The sequence below is a fragment of the Manis javanica genome, chromosome 7, assembly GCF_040802235.1.
Source record: "Manis javanica isolate MJ-LG chromosome 7, MJ_LKY, whole genome shotgun sequence".
Lineage (NCBI taxonomy): Eukaryota > Metazoa > Chordata > Mammalia > Pholidota > Manidae > Manis > Manis javanica.
In genome coordinates, this window is record NC_133162.1 from 17,012,519 (window position 1) to 17,028,512 (window position 15,994).

The 15,994-nt window shown below is 42.9% G+C and overlaps 1 protein-coding gene across 4 annotated transcripts in view; it reads right to left on the minus strand.

Annotated features, from left to right (window-relative positions):
- ACSL5 (acyl-CoA synthetase long chain family member 5) overlaps positions 1 to 15,396 on the minus strand; it is a 40,825-nt gene extending 25,429 nt beyond the window's left edge. Inside the window, exon 1 of one of the 4 annotated variants that reach the window (XM_073240418.1) lies at positions 15,240 to 15,396. The gene's annotated coding sequence lies outside the window, so the exon portion shown is untranslated. Of the gene's footprint in view, positions 1 to 25; positions 159 to 12,471; positions 12,600 to 12,788; positions 13,032 to 15,239 lie in introns of those variants that run through there. The other 3 variants (XM_073240417.1, XM_073240419.1, XM_073240421.1) reach the window with 3 other exon arrangements.
- Positions 15,397 to 15,994: the final 598 nt, after the last annotated feature.

A 15,994-nucleotide genomic window follows, 5' to 3' on the forward strand; every position in this document is an offset into this window, starting at 1 on the left:
TCTCTGTCTCCTGATTGGTTATTACCTGAGTCTGGATCACTTTTCCATTTTATGGAGAGAAAGTGAACTTCCAGAGGTGGTGATAACTGTCCCCAACTCCTTGGTTTCTTTCACATTGTGTTTAAGGGAAGAAAAAGAAGACAAAACGAAAACAAAAGCAAGGTCCCACACGTGCTAGGGTACTTAACAGTAGGCGGCATTCTGACCATCTGCCAGGATTGTAAGAGCTGAAAGTTTTGGACTCCAGGCTTATCTGGACTTGTGTGGTGAGATGGTGCTCCAGGAGACAGAATGTGCTCGAGAGTCAGTCACGCAGGACACTGTTCTAAGGTCAGCCCCCACAACCTAGGCAAGAAGCGGGACTGCCCAAGGGAAAGTTGTGAAATTTGACAGAGCATGTAGCAATGCCAAAGGGAAAAATAACCTGCTTTGTGCCCACCCATCTTGCCCACCACCAAACTCTTTTATTCTGGGATGCTGCCACCAGGCTGGCAGCATCTTATGATCTGGGATTCTTCCCTCTTCCTGATCCCACCCTCAAACCAAGAGATTTTTACCTGTATCCCTTCTCAACTTTACGAACAAATTGTTGTACTAAGGATTTTTGCAGAAGGCAGATTTACATTTTAATGGATGGCTTTGCAAACTGTATCTTCAAAAGAAGGTCCAAAGGTGAAATTTATGTTCGGATGTGGCAGTATGGGATGGAGGGAAGGAGGAGAGGGTGAATAGCCTGTCAGGTAACATAAAGGAGGAGAGAGGAGGAGAGAACCTATGACCAGTCTAAAGGCGGCACCTGCTGCCAACCCAAATTGATTGTTACCATGTAACAACAGGAGCCCAGGGTTTGTTTCTCCAGGAATGCTGGGTTTTTATGAAACCTCTATTTTAACTATTGGCTCAGATAGTAAGAATCTGGTGGGAGACAAACAAAATACACATCTGGTTTAATCTGGTCCCTGCTCTGTCAGTTCTTGAGCACTTCTTTTAAACATGCTCTAGTCATATTGCCCACAAATGGGGTGGGACTAACCATTTCATTACAATAAAGGGGATATTTACAAATGTCAAGACCAATTTCCCAAGAACCGAGTACCTTGCCTACACTGACAAGGGACTTTATTTACAGAAGACATTGAAGGATGTATCTGTTTGTCAGCTTACTCACTTTGCTGTTGATCCAGTTCAAACAGGATAGGCCCAGAATTTCAGACAGTTCCTCCCTGCCTCCCCACACTTTTTAAAAATTGAGGTAAAATTCACATAACAGAAATTAACCATTTCAAAATGTACAATTTAGCAGCATTTGCCACATTCAAGTTGTTACACAACTGTCACCTCTAGGTATTTCCAAACCATTTTCATTATCCCAAAAAGGAAAAATCCATTATGCAGGCACTCCCCATTCCCTCTTCCCTCCCAACCCTGGCAACCACAAATTCACTTCATGTTTTTCTGGATTCACCAATCCTGAATATTTCACTTAAACAGAATCATATAAGATGTGACATTGTATGTCTGGCTCTTTCCCTCAGCATAATATTTTCAAGGTTTATTCATGTCATAGCACATATCAGTACTTCATTCCTTCTTATGGCAGAATAATATTCCATTGTATGGACAGACCACATTTTGTTGATCCATTTATCAGCTATTAGATAGTTGGGTTGTTTCCACCTTTTGGCTATGGTGAAAAGTTCTAGGAACATTCATGTCCAAGTTTTGTTTGAATACCTATTTTCAATTTTTCAGGGTAAATACCTAGGAATGGAATTGCTGGGTCACATGGTAATTTTACATTTAGCTTCCTGAAGAACCACCAAACCATTTCCCATAGTATATGCATGATTTTACATTCCAAGCAGCAATGTAGAGGTTTCCAATTTCTTTACATCCTCACCAACACTTGCTATTTTCTGGTTACTTTTTTTTTTAGTTTTATTTATTTTTATTTTTTACATTTTGGTATCATTAATCTACAATTACGTGAGGAACATTATGTTTACTAGACTCCCCCCATTACCAAGTCCCCCTCACATGCCCCATTACAGTCACTGTCCATCAGTGTAGTAAGATGCTATGGTTAGTTTTTTAATAATAGCCATAAGTAGGAAATGGCACCTCATTGTGGTTTTGATTTGCATTTCCCTAATGACTAATGATGTGGAGTATATTTTCATGTGCTTGTTGGCTATTTGTATTTTTTTCTGTTGGAGAAATATTCCAACCTTTTGCCCATTTTTAAATTGGGTTGTCTTTTTGTTGTTGGGTTGTAAGAGCTCTTTATATGTTGTGGATACTAGAGCTTATCAGTTATATGATTTGCAGATGTTTTCTCATTCTGTAGGTTATCTTTTGACTATCATGACAGTCTTTTTTATATACAAAACACATTTTTAATGTTATATGCTAGTTCTAGAGAGGATCTGTGATCATATCATGTAATTTTCTCACTGTTTAAATGACAGAAGTGGAGAAGCTGAGAGAAGGCAAGACCAGGTTATACCTTACTGGACTGGGAAGCTCTGGTTACCCTTCTAACTTCTAGAATCTGTTACTACTTCCAGATGTGCTCAAGTAAGGGGAAAAAAATCCCCATTTTTCTTGTTATGTGCCCTGTGTCACTCAAATTACAATCCTGGTTCCTACCCTTCAAGCAGTTGGTGTGATGGCCTTTCCTCTTCCCTTTATTTATCAGTGAAGAAATGAGGAACTAAGCCACGTTATGCTGTATATGGGAGTTCCTGTTCCAGGTCATCTACGGATGGCTGAGCGAGCCACACTACATACTAGGATGGCCTCAAGTGGAGAGCTGCTTTTGCTTTCTGAGGTGGTGATGGTAACATGCCTCAGCTTTGAACCCTGTGATGCCCATTTGTCTTCAGCCCATCCCCTTGACTCACTCCAGGGCCCTCCCCTCTGTGGAACAGAGAGCCAAAGTCCCTCATCCCCTGGCTGCTCCCATGTTCAGTTCCCAAGCTAGCTAAAGGATGCCTTCTTCCCTCATACCTGCTTGCAAGCTCCCAGGACCAGCCTTGGTGTCCAGGTTACGATCACCCCATATTCAGCTTTGGGTTTTGCTCCTCTGTGGATTTGGGGCAGCATTTCTTCATTAACTCTCATTTTCCTTGGATAAAGCTCCTAAATGGCCCTTTCTACCACTTAATTGTGTTTATTGGTCTGAAGCTTTCAGGCTACCTATAGAGCCTACGAATCATTTTATTTTGGGAGTCCCTTTCCCTTACAAGATTTTTTTCCTACACATATTCTGCTTTCCAGTCATAAGTCCAATCCCTCCTCAGAGACTGTATTTGCTCTTCCTTTTGCCTGAAACACTGTTCCCAGATCTGCAATGGTTATGAATTACTTATGGGTTTGGCCTCAACTCAAATGTTACTTCGCCACAGGCTCACTCCCTCTGATCACCCTATTTAATACCGCCCTTCCCACTCCAACGACTATTATGGACTTTGCTTTCTCTTGTCCAGACACTGTTTACTCTCTGAAACAGTCCTTTTCCCTTATTATCGATTGCCCCTACTGAACTGATGTGCTACTTGAAACTGGGATTTTTGTTTTGTTCACTACTGAGCCTCCAATGCCTGCACCATGACTGGCACATAGTAAATTTTCAACAAACAATTGTTGAATAAGTGACAATTTCTGGCTCAGAACTGTCTGTTCTAAACACTCTCAGTTGACTTATTTTCCCTTAGTAAAACTGTCCCACCAGCAAAGTCAAAAATCTTAGTTCATCAAACATCACTCTGTTAATCTTGAGACGTGTACTCCCACATCAATATTTTGGCAAGGGGTTAGGTTAGAAATGGTCAGTGGTGAAGAGGATGTATTTCTAACACCTATCAAGGACTATTCAGGATCAGTCAGCAACTCTGGGCTTGGAAGAATCTATAGGATGAATCTTAACGATGTCATGTACAACAGCAAGGGAGCAGAAAATCCAGCCTAGACATAAATAATTTTGGATTTCTTGAATTTAAAGGACAGTAAGACAAATTATCTTTGTTTTTAGGCCTGAAGAACTAATTATTTTCTGTGCAATAATGGGATGTAAATTCCAATTATAAGCTTAAAAAAAATTTGCCTCCTAGAAAGTGGCAAACTCATTTGGATTTAATTGGTTTCTTGTTCTCTTGCATGTTTAGACTCATTCTGTGGTGATAGAAAGCTCATTAAAAGGGAGACTACAGCCTCCAGTTCTTACACCCAATTAGTCAACACATTTATCCATACTGAATTACTTACTCTGTCCTAGAGACTATGACACAAGTCTTCACAACTCATAATGACTCCAAATGGGGCTGTGTGTTATTTAGAAGGCTCTGTATGAAAGTTTTGCTTCCTTGGTTGGGCTTTAAGTTGCTAGCGCAATCTCCATTGTTACTTTCTCTAAATTTCTGCCTCTTCCAACTTAGGAGGTCTCTGTCTCATTCCTCAACCACACAGTCAGTATTTCTAGATAAATTCTGAAGTACTGCTCTGTAGGACATTATAAACCAGTAGCTTGCTGAGCGTACCTGGAAGGCACTGTTGACCTTTTCCTTAATGTTCAGTGAACACAAACCAGATATATGTTCTGTTGCAGGATCCTTCACCCAATTTCCTCAAAGCCCTGAAGCTAAGGGTTTTTCACCTTTTCTTAACTAGTTTACTCTTTGGTATCAAATGTAGATAACATGTTTTGAGACATCGATCCTGTTTCACAAACTTAAACAGTCAGAGAAAAGCCTGATATGGAAAAGCACCTGGTTCCTAAGAAGGGTAAAATCCCTATTCCCCATTCTACTTAAAATGATTCCAAGATCAAAACGGCCAACATTCAGTTATATCTAAGATGGTATTTTCCAGTTAAAAAAGAATAAAACGAAACAGCTGAGAGGGGAACCCAAAAAGCCCTCTAAAGGAAATAAGAGGCAATTAGAAACCATGAAATCAGTAAGGATACCAAATCAGTAGCCAGAAAATAGTTTTCCTATATATCATGCAAACAACAAATTTGAAAACAATGGAAATGTTGCCATTCACAATAGCATTATAAGAATAAAAGTGTAAAACAAAGATTTAAAAAGTTCAGCTCTGAGGGATGTTAGGGTAGAAAAATGGAAAGACATACTTGAAATTCAAGGGGGGTCCTATCTCCCTAAGTATGTCTATACATTTAATGCAACCCTAGGAACGACCAATAGGATTTTCTTGGGAATTAGAAAGTTAATCTCAATTTCACCCAGAAAAATAAAACTTACAAGAAGAATCAGAAAGTTTTTTTTTTAAATAAAAAGAATTGGGTGGGTGGCAAAGAGGTAAACATTACTAAATTTGCTTACTATAGAGTTATAGAAGTTCTTTGTTGGTTATGAATAGACAAATCTGTGTCACAAAATAATCCTGAAATATTCCAAGTGGACCTATGATCAAATACTAGATAAGAATCACGATAGAGTTTTTTCACTTAAAATAAATGTATTGAGACTACTGTCTAGCCATTCAGAGAAAATTCATAAAGTTGATTATTGTCTTACTCCTACAACAAAAATAAGCTTGAGGTGGATCAAAGACTTAAATATAAAATAATGAAAACCCTAAGAGTATTTGGGGATAAAAAATATGAAATTATTTTTGTAATTTTGGCATGGGGAAGACTCAAGACAGACACAAAACCTAAAAGCTATAAAAATGAAAATGTTGGCAAGTTTGATTATATAAATTAAAAAAAATATTTGCCCTGTAGGAAAAACACCCAAGATAAAGTCGAAGATAAACTGGGAAAAGTATCATATACTCCAGGCATGCAAAGTGTTCATTTCCTCAATAAAGAATGCTTAGAAATCAATGAAAAACAAAACACAACCTAATAAAACTGAAGGCAAAGGACATGACCAAAAAGTTCACAGCAAAACAGATTACTTAAAAGTAGGTAAAGACATTCATTTTTGCTTATAGTTTTAAAAATTCAAATTTAAATGAAAAGCCTTTTCCCCACCAATTAGATTAGCAATGATGAAACAGTACAAAGTGAACTGTTCATCATGGAAGCATAAAGTTGGTGCAGGCTCCTTAGAGATGTGCCCATTGCCCTCTGCCACAGTTCAGAAGTGTACCCTTTGACCTAATGACTCTATTAGTAATGTATCCTTATAGAAGGGCGTCAGTTCAACAAAGTACCTCACAGATGGCTACATAAGGTACCTATTAAGGATGTGGGTTCTGAATCAGACTACTTGGACTCAAACCTTGCTTGATCATCTTTGGGACCTGGGGTAGATAACCTCTGGGTGGTTCTGATTTGTAAAATGGCAATAACAATGTCTCCCCCATGATTAACGGAGTTAATGTACCTGTGAAGTGCTTAGAACAATGCCTGGTGCATAGGCTTAGGTATTAGTTATTATATTTATCATCATGAAATTTATAGGATTGTTTATAATGGCAGAGACCTGGAAAGCCTTCCTTGATGGAGGAGTAACCAAATAAATTATAGCACTCTTGGCAGGTATTAAAAAGAATAAAGCAGATCATTGTGTACTGATGTGGAAGGAGCTTGATGAACAATGCCAAGTGGAAAGAAAAAAACCATGTGGAAAATGTGTATGCTTTTGTGCTTCTGAAAGTGTAACTCTCACACAGGAAAAGAGACAGATGGAAGAGGAGAAATCATTAATGTATTTTCCAGAAAGGTTTCAGTCTTTAATCATTTAGACAAAATATATTTAAGGACTTGATTGTGTGGGGGCATCATTCTGGTGCGGGTCATGTAGCAGTGAAAACCCTGCCCTCGTAGGGTTGTATTTCACTGGGTAGTTTGACAACAAACCTAAACAGCAGCTAGATTATGTAGCATTGTGGAATTTAAAAATAGAGGATTGACAGAACAGCAGGGGGGTGAGTTTAGAGTAGGTTTCCTTGGGAAACTAACCCTTGAGGGTAGGTACTGTTTAATGAGAAATATGCCTGCTTTACAAAAAAAGAAGCATAAAATGAACAACTCCAAGTTATCCCACCTCTGACACAGGCAACTGACTTAGAAAGTGCCACCTCCTTGGTTGGTGACATCTCATGTGAAAAAGGAGAATAATACAGCATTGGCTTTGTTTCTAAAAGTGCAGCTATCCCACCACCAAAGCCACACTAGACAACATGGCCTTTCTCAGTGTTCATGTTGGGTACAGTGCTTTTCCGCTGCTCAGCAAATCAGCAGCTCTGGGTGGGAGTGGAAACATTGTTCATTCATTTCTTTAGCAGATAAAGAACAAGAGCAAAGGTGAAGTCTGAGTCACAGGGCCAAAAGGACCTTGAAAGCACATCTTTCAACATTTAGTGTAAGCTGCTGAGAAGAGAAACTAGCATAAGATCCTGACCTATGAGCCTACAGATAACTTCCCAGCCCATTGCTGGCACCAGGGCACTCAGGCCACAGCCTCACATTGGCCTTCTCTATCAGGCACAGGCTGCTCTTTCCCTCTGGGGCCCTGGTACCCAGTGGGCTCTGAAGCGCACACACCAGGGGAAGTCCCCAGGTAGTCAGGAAAGGGCCTTGTTATCATTTCCACAGGATCATGCAGGGCAGAGCAGGTGACAGCATTACTAATGGGGATTCTTATTAAAACCCCAGAGGGCTGAGCAGTCATTTCCATATTATGGAAAGATTCTGTGTGTGTTTAAATAATTAAAACAGGAAAGTGATATCGAGCACCCACAGCTAGCCCAATTGCTAGGCCACATCCAATAGTTCCATTTTGTAAGGCAGCTGGCAGAGAAAGGGCAAGGGCTAGGCTTGGGACAGGTTTTCTGGCCCGCAAGCAAGCCCGCCATAAATAAATCATTAGGGGTTTGATGCATATCCCTTGGTATTATCTTTTGCTGCTGAACTGCACAGGAAAAGCCACCAGAGACCAGAGCTCAGGATGGTTGAGAGAAGTGGAGTAGGATCAACTCTGCTTGGGTTTGAAAGAACAAAGCCTCAGGGAGGCTTCATGAAACTGTAAATAGCCTGGGCCATAAGCATCCCCAGACAGAAGCTGTCTTAGTCTTTGGAGTCTATTGTACCCGGCACAGTGCCTGAGATGCAGTGGGAACCCATAAAGTGTCAGAGAGTCACCTTGCCCTTTCACTATTCATTAGCACAAGTTCAGGAAAGGCAATGAGGGAGAGGAGCCTGCTGAAGGAAACAGGTTACAGAACTCCATCCCACAGTGGCATGATGTATGACTAAGCAGAGAGGGGGCAGAATTCGCTGAGACCTCCTCATTTACGTGGTAGGGACAATGCTAAGGAACCTGACCTGAATGCTCATTCTGCAAGCATTTGAGTATGTAAGCACCTGTGATGTGCCTGGCAGTTTGTTCAGCATGGGGGAAGGCACCAGAATCCATCATCTAATAGGGGATAAAGCCAATTCCCCAGGCAGTAAACAAATGCTTTATAGGATATACTCCAGCTCTGGGAGCTTCTGGTGAACTGGTGAAGTATGTGTGTGGCAAGATCTATGTTTACCCTCTGTGCTTTAAATTTACTTATAATTTACTTTTACTAAGGCAATCAAAGATCTTGGACCCACTGTGTGTCCAGCACCATATCATGTGCAGAGGGACAAACATGTAAAAGACATAGCTCCTTCCCTCTAGAGTCTATCAAACACTAAAAACACTTAATGAAGGATTCAGTGTGTGGGATGAGCTAATTAATTTGAAGGGAAAGGCTAGTGTAGACTAGAATAGATGAAGACAGTTGTATGGAGCACTAGACCCTCAAGGATGTGTGGTCCTTGATCCTTTGATTTTATTGCCAATAATCTCATTTCCAGGGTCAGTCAAGGAGGATGACCCCAGCAGTGAAGCCAATGGCTAGTTAGACCCCAACTACGTCACTGACCAGTGTCACTCTCCCAACTCTCTTCGCTGTCCCTTCATCCATGTTTCCATGGACAGACCTGTCACCACATTAGGTTGGATAAACGTAAGTGGAAGGGAGGAAGGGAATACCCAGAGCGGGGTGAGGTGGAGTAGGCTCCAGAGGCACCAAAGAGGGGTGAGCATTTGAGGAAGGGAAGTGGTTAAGAGGTATGTCTAATGGAGTTAGAGGATCCATCTTTAGCTGAATGGGGAAAAAAGAGAAAACCTTCAGGAAAGCTGAATGAGACAGTGCCGGGAGCCGGCTGGAAACACAACACCACTGGAGTTTTCAGTTCACAAATACCATAGCGCTTTGGGGCACCAGGCCTTGGCCAGTTGATCTGAGAGGTATTTAATAGGAAATATTCATTAAGTCAAATCCAAAAGCCTCTTAACTCAGTTCATGAAGATAGCATAGGATAGTTGTTGAGCTACTCATAATCTGGTGACAGGCAGGAGCAAATCCCACCATGTCTCAGATTGACAGTCAGCCGTGATCTACCACCGTACTTCTAACATATGATAGCCCAGCAACCCTACCCTGTGAATAACCTTGCCCCTCAGTAAACACCTCAAAGCTCCTAAGCCTCTTGCTGACCAAGTGAATTATGAGAGAATTGGAGTTGGAGGAACTGGTGTCAGAAGTCCCTGGGACTGGATAAGAGAGCCTGTAAAAAGATAAGCTGGACAAAGTGCCAGGTCCCCATCATCCCAGTAGGAGAAGGACAGTGATGCAAGACGTTGTGAAAGAGGAGGCCTCCCTGCCCAGGACCTCTGCAGGGTTGGCCCTCACACCATCTGGATGGTCAAAGGCCAGGGGTTACCATATGCAAAGTGCAAACAACAAGCTTTATTGCCCACACTCTCATTTCCAGGGGCAAACATTCAAGACTATTGTCTTTCTAGGTACCAGAGACACAGCTCTACCACTTACCAAATGTGTGGCCCTGGGAACAGTGTCCCTCCACTGCACACAAGAAGGGGCAGGTAATAGTCCCTACTTAAAGGGGATTCCATGGGTGTCCCTAGAGCACACTGCCAGGAGCAGGAGAAGTACTCAGTAAAGAGGATTCTTCTAGCCCCTTCCACTTCCCTCAGTCACTAACTCCTTGTCAACATCAGATGTTCTATTTTGAGATGTCCTAAAAGAAAAGAGATGATACGATCTTCATACTATACCTGCCTTTCAACTTACATACAAAAGCCTTAGCAACTCCTTGTTTCTTTTTAAACAGAAAATTTCTAATTGGAGAGAGCATGAGCCACCTCTGAGCTCTAACCCAGCCATTTCCCCTGGCCCCACCCCTCCCCTGCCTCCTCCCACAAGCCACTCATAACCTTACAGTTGAAGAGTAGAATGACCCATGGAGACCTGGAAATCTACTAGCTCCCCAAAAAGGGTTGATACCATGGCCTGGCCACAGCCATATAAAGGCTGCCTGAACTTCCAAATTCCAGAACATATGTGTTTATCCAAACAACATGAATGAAGACCCTGGGAAATATGAGGCCCTGTGTCCAGTGAAAGAGTGAGAGAGAGAGTCCATTTCTGACCTCAAGACACATGGCCACATAGGGGAGAAACAGACTTCAATGTATTTATAGCTTAGTGTAGTGAGAGCAACAATGGCTGAACTCAGGGTTGTTGGGACACATCACCTTTGCAGAAGCTGCCAGCCAAGAGTGCTACACCCCAAATGAGGGTCAGTGCATCTGTTGGCTAGGAACATGAAACAGGGGCAGGAACTTCATTCCTGGTTTCTAAAACGTTGCCAAATCCTGGTCTGGGAATTCACCTGCCCACAGGTGGGAGGAATTTTTTTTTTTGAAGTGAAATTCACATAACATTAAATTAACCATTTTAAGGTGAACAATTCAGTGGCATTTAGTACGTTCACAGTGTTGTGCAACTAACACCCCTTTCTGGTTCCAGACGTTTCCATCATTCCCAAAGGAGACCTGAACCTGTGAAGCAGTTACTCCCCATTCCTCTGTCCTCCCAATTCTAGGCAACCACTGCCTGCTTTCTGTCTCTTTGGATTTAAAGTACAAGGATTTTTAAAAGAGGAATTTCTCTCAGGTTCTAATTTTTTGGCCCATGTACTAAACTATACTTATCTGAAATTGAGGCACAGTTTGCCTTTGGAACTAAATGAGCCAGCATTCAAATTCGAACTCCAGTCTGTTCATAGTGTGTCCAGTTTCTTTTCTTCTGAGCCTCAGTTTCCCCATCTAGGGAAAAAAGTATCTATCTCATAGGGCTGTTTTGAAGATCAAAAGATAAAAGCCCTATAAGACAGTAAGCATAACAAAGCCCCATAGAAAACAGTCAAGTAATACTTGCAATTCAAGACACACCTTACCCTAAAAAATGATAACTGTGAACTCAATGTCTGCCCCGGTCATCATACATGAAAATCTTTCTACAGATGAAATATCCTAAGAAATCTGAAGAAAGGCTAACTGTACACAAGAGTGAATGGAACATGGTTTTTAGCGTCACACCGACTGCAGCTTCAGTTTGACAACTGGCTACTTTGTGATCTTGGGAAAGTTGCTTCCCCTCTCTGAACCTACTCTTTCAACCATAAAATGGTGAAACCATCTACCTCATTGCCTCAGTTAAATGTAAGAGTATGTACTGTAAGCTGGGCCTTAACTGGCTTCCTCTTCCCCTTTTCCATCCATCCCCCGACCTCAGCTTCCTTGTAGAATCTTTGGCCCCCAGTGCATAGTTAGCACTTAGGCATTCACTGACACTCTAATATTATTGTCTTTGTCTTCAAAGAGACAGAAGACAAGCTGAAAAAAAGACTATTTTAGGTCAGGACCTGCCCAGTACCTACCTGAAACATTGTTTGGGCTGAATAATGCTTGTAAAAACAAATTAAATTGAAATACACTTGCCTTGCATTTTGCCAAAGTCCCTACCATCTTCATCTTATTATATCATGCACTTTACGTAGCTATACTACCTGACTGCTTTGTAAGTATCTGTGTCTCTTGTTTTTATGGTTTTTGTTCCTCTTGTTCTGCCAAACACACAGTGATGTCTACAAGATTCATACCGTGCCTCTTTCAAAACTATTCTGTGTTCATGTGAAACACTTGTCAGTTAGAGTAGACCACTATAGAGGAACTCCCATGCTGGAATTTAGAGGGAGGGATTTATTTCTTTTTTCTTTTTTAACTAGACCAGTCTTTTATTTTCAAAACTAGAATAAAGTTGGTTTAACTTAATTTAATTATTTTTAAGACTCTGCTCCTGTTAGAGGTAACCAATCACCTGCAAGTTGGAGCTGTAGATTCAATACCACTTTTCAAACCACCAAAAAGACTGATACCCACAGAAAGTAGCCAGTCTGAGCCATGGAGCCCTTCCCAGGACTCACTTCTTGAAGGTCCTTGAAGTACAGCTTAGATTCAACTTGTGGCCCCACCCTTTAAAACCGATCCAACTTCATGCAGAAACCATTCCGTCAGACACTCATTCATCAGCTCTTACTACAGGAAGGAAGGAGGCAAAGTCCAAATTAAAATTGAGGGCCACCCCTCTGCCTACCCCAGGGGAGCTGTGGTAGATGCGCAGATCCACAAAAAGAGGTCTCACTTGTGGTTCATCTTCTCCAAGAGAGGCAGGAGAAAGAAAATCCAATCCATGCCCCACATTCCTCCTTCCCCTCATCCCTCCTGAGAAGGAGAGTTGAAATGTGTCCCTTAGAGCCCAGGGAGAGAGAGTGTGCTGACATGTGCCTGGGACACAGCAAGCTCTAGATTGGCTGAAGCTGGGGGTCAGGAGGCCCCCTCAGCCTCTGCTCCACACTCCTAAGGGCCCTTGCTGATCCCCACCCTCTATCGCCATCCAGATGGTCCCCTTACCCTGTGAGGGGGCCGCATGTCTTGGTGCTCCCAGAGAATGGGCTTCCTGGCTCGGAGTTCTTCCTGGTATAGGGTCCCCGCCTCTCTCCCCTTAGCCCCGGCTCTTCCAGGGCTGGGGTGGCTGCAGAGCACCCATGCAGGCAGGGGGCCACTCAGTGTCCCCGGTGCCGTCCTGTCTGAGCTGTCCCGAGTGAGACCATGCTGGGCTTTCTAACATGCGGAGACTTCACTTCCTGGTTTTTCTTTCACAACTGAAAGTGGAAGCGTTCTGACCAGGAGAAGAAAAGCCGCCAGAGCTCCCCTGGCTTGTTTTCAAAGCCTTTAACCCCAGTCCCTGCGGGCTGAAACAAAAGCCAGCCCGCAACACACAATTCACCTTGTCCTCTGTCTGACTGCCTCTAAACCAAGACAAACAAAACAAACAAGCGAAATGGACTCGAGGTGCTTGCCTAGACCCCCAGTGTCAGAGAGGCGACACCACTCTCACCAGATTCCCAGCACAGGAACATCCAGCCGGAGGCCATCTCAGCCCTCACATCCCTCTAAAGACGGTGGGGAACCCGGAGGCCACCCAGCCCAGCACTGCCACACCCTCTCCCTGACCTCCAGGGTACCTGCTGCAGTCTCCAAGCAGTTCTGATAGAGCCAACAAAACAAGCGAGTCAGGAACGACGGGCAGGGACAGAGAGTCTTTGTTTTTATCCTCTGACATGCTGGCTCATCCTTGTGATACCTCACAATTGAAACTCAAAATGTATTCTGCTGTCTCCCTCACCTCCCAAATTAAAACTGGAAAAATTTTAACCCACAGGAATATACAAACACATACACATTAGCTGTCAGATTGATCCTGCATCTTGTAGCTTCTGGAAAACTCCACTGTACGTGCATGAGACAATGACAGGGGAAAAGGCAAATCACCTCTTCGTATCACTATAAAACTGATTTTGAATGTGCAGACCCCCTGAAAGGGTCTTGACGATTGGTCGGTAGAATATGAGGACCTGTAGTAGTCTCACTAAGGCTATGCGCACAGCAGCTCATGGGAGCTTCCATTCACAGATTGGGAGGCCAGAAGAACAAGTTCTCCTGCCACTTCCTGCGCCCACACCAACCACCTCACAGACCCCCTGGAGTTAGGCAACACTTTTTCCAGCCATGGTCCCTTCAGGAATGCTCCTAAGTTCAGTATGAGCCAACCCCTTTACTAGAGCTAGACTAGGACCCATTCTCTCTACAGAAAGGATGTCCAAAAAGCTTCCATCTGAAAAAGCCACAGTGAGCTGTGCCACAATTTCAGAGAACACAAGCTGTTCCCTGGGCCTCACAGGAGCCCACCTGAGACATGGGAGAAAGACTAAGTACAGAGAAGTGAGGGCAGCCCCCCTGCCATTCCATCTTCTGGGTCATCTCATGGTGGAAGAACTTGACTTTGCTTAGTTTCAGGAGCTCATCTCCCTAAGAGGCAGTTTCCTCCAGCAGATGGTACAGGATGGCAGAATAGGTGTAAAATCTCAGCCATTCTGACACCGCCAGGCTCTCTCTGGGTGCTGTCTTCTTTGGCAAACCAGGTGAAGAGTTCAGGGCCAGGAGAAGATGAATCTTTTCTTTTTCTTTCTGTTTTTCTTTCTTTCTTTTTTTTCTAGTTTCCTCCAGGATTGCATGGTCAAGTTCAGAAGCATCTGGGTCATTCTAAAGTTCTAGTGGAGTTGCATTCCTACTTTTCCTATGTGCACACGCAGGACACTCCCAAGATTTGAAGGAATAATGGAAAATTTTGGCAACACACAAGAATTATGCATTATGTAGCAATGGGCAGTGACAGACTAATCAGAACTCTAATCCTAGCCATACCACCTCCTAAAAATGTAGGTCCAGCCATGCTGCTTAAGAGCCCAGAGGCACATTATCCATCTATGAAATGGAAATGATAGGACCTACCTTATAGGAAGTGGTGGTCTAATAAGGTAATGCATTTCATACACCTAGTACAGACCCAGAACCTAATAGGATGTCTGCTAGGGATTCCCTTCTTCTTATCCCTCCTAAATGGGAGTCACTGCTAATAGCAGCTAATGAACAGCCTTTCTAGCCATATTGATACAGAATTTTCTGAATGGAGGATGGAGACCACATCCTGGTTTTATCTATGACCCTTAAAACTTATAAGTCTCTTTCAGTTGAATTTGGTGACATTAATAACTTTGTTTCAAGTCTATCTCTTGCCAGCATTCAGATAGTTTTGGGGACTTGCCCCTTTCCAAGTAGCTTTTTCTTTGCCTCCCCCCAAGTCAGGTGAAATTACTACTCAACCAAAGATAATTTCATGTGGTAAAAGAACCTTAGGCTGAGAATAGACATGTCTCACGTTCTTTCCCCCCAAACCACCCCGTTCCAAACTGTCCCATAGATATATATAAACTATAGAGAGGCAGGATTATTGAAACTTACCTTGTGAGAATACTCTCACTCCCTGGGCCCAGAAAATGCACCACTCACAGCTGACTGTACTGGTTCAGTACCACATTCAGGTACCTCTGTCCTTTCCGCAGCTCCTGGAACTGGGCCACACCTGAAGCCAATGCGTACCGTCCTGAAAGTGACCAACAAGCTCCCCTGGAACCTTTGAACCTGTTGCAATAGAGGTTCAAAAGTAGAAGTTACCTATTCAAACACTTGTAGTAACCTCTGACTGTCAGAAGTATAGAATTTGGCAAAAGGTTAAAACAAGATTGTTATGCAAGGGCTTAAGAGGAAGAAGAAAAAAAAAAAGAAAGAAAGACAGCCCTCAGCTCAGAAAGCGAACATTTAACAAGCAAAACCCTTTATAAAGCCTATGCTGCAGGGGAAGGGAGAGGAGGTAGTCTGGGCTTTGCAACCACTTTGGGGGCAGTATCCTCAAGACTGTGATAGGAAGAAGGTCTAGATACAAGAAGAGAAAAAGCACCCCTTGAGTTTAGGAGGGGAAAAAATTGAGAAGACCTTTAACTGGCTCAAGCTATAACTTAAAGATTCAGGTAAAGCAGAGGTTTGCATTGCGAGATCAGCCTTCTTGTAGAAGGGGCCAGTGACTCCTCCAGAATTAGAATGTGTCTTCAAGACAGTGCAGCATCTACTCTGTGGGACAAACCCAGCTGGGTTGGATTTAGTGTGCAGCGTCATGGACGCAGCCTGCCTTACCCACAGCTTAGCAAGGCCCTTGCAGA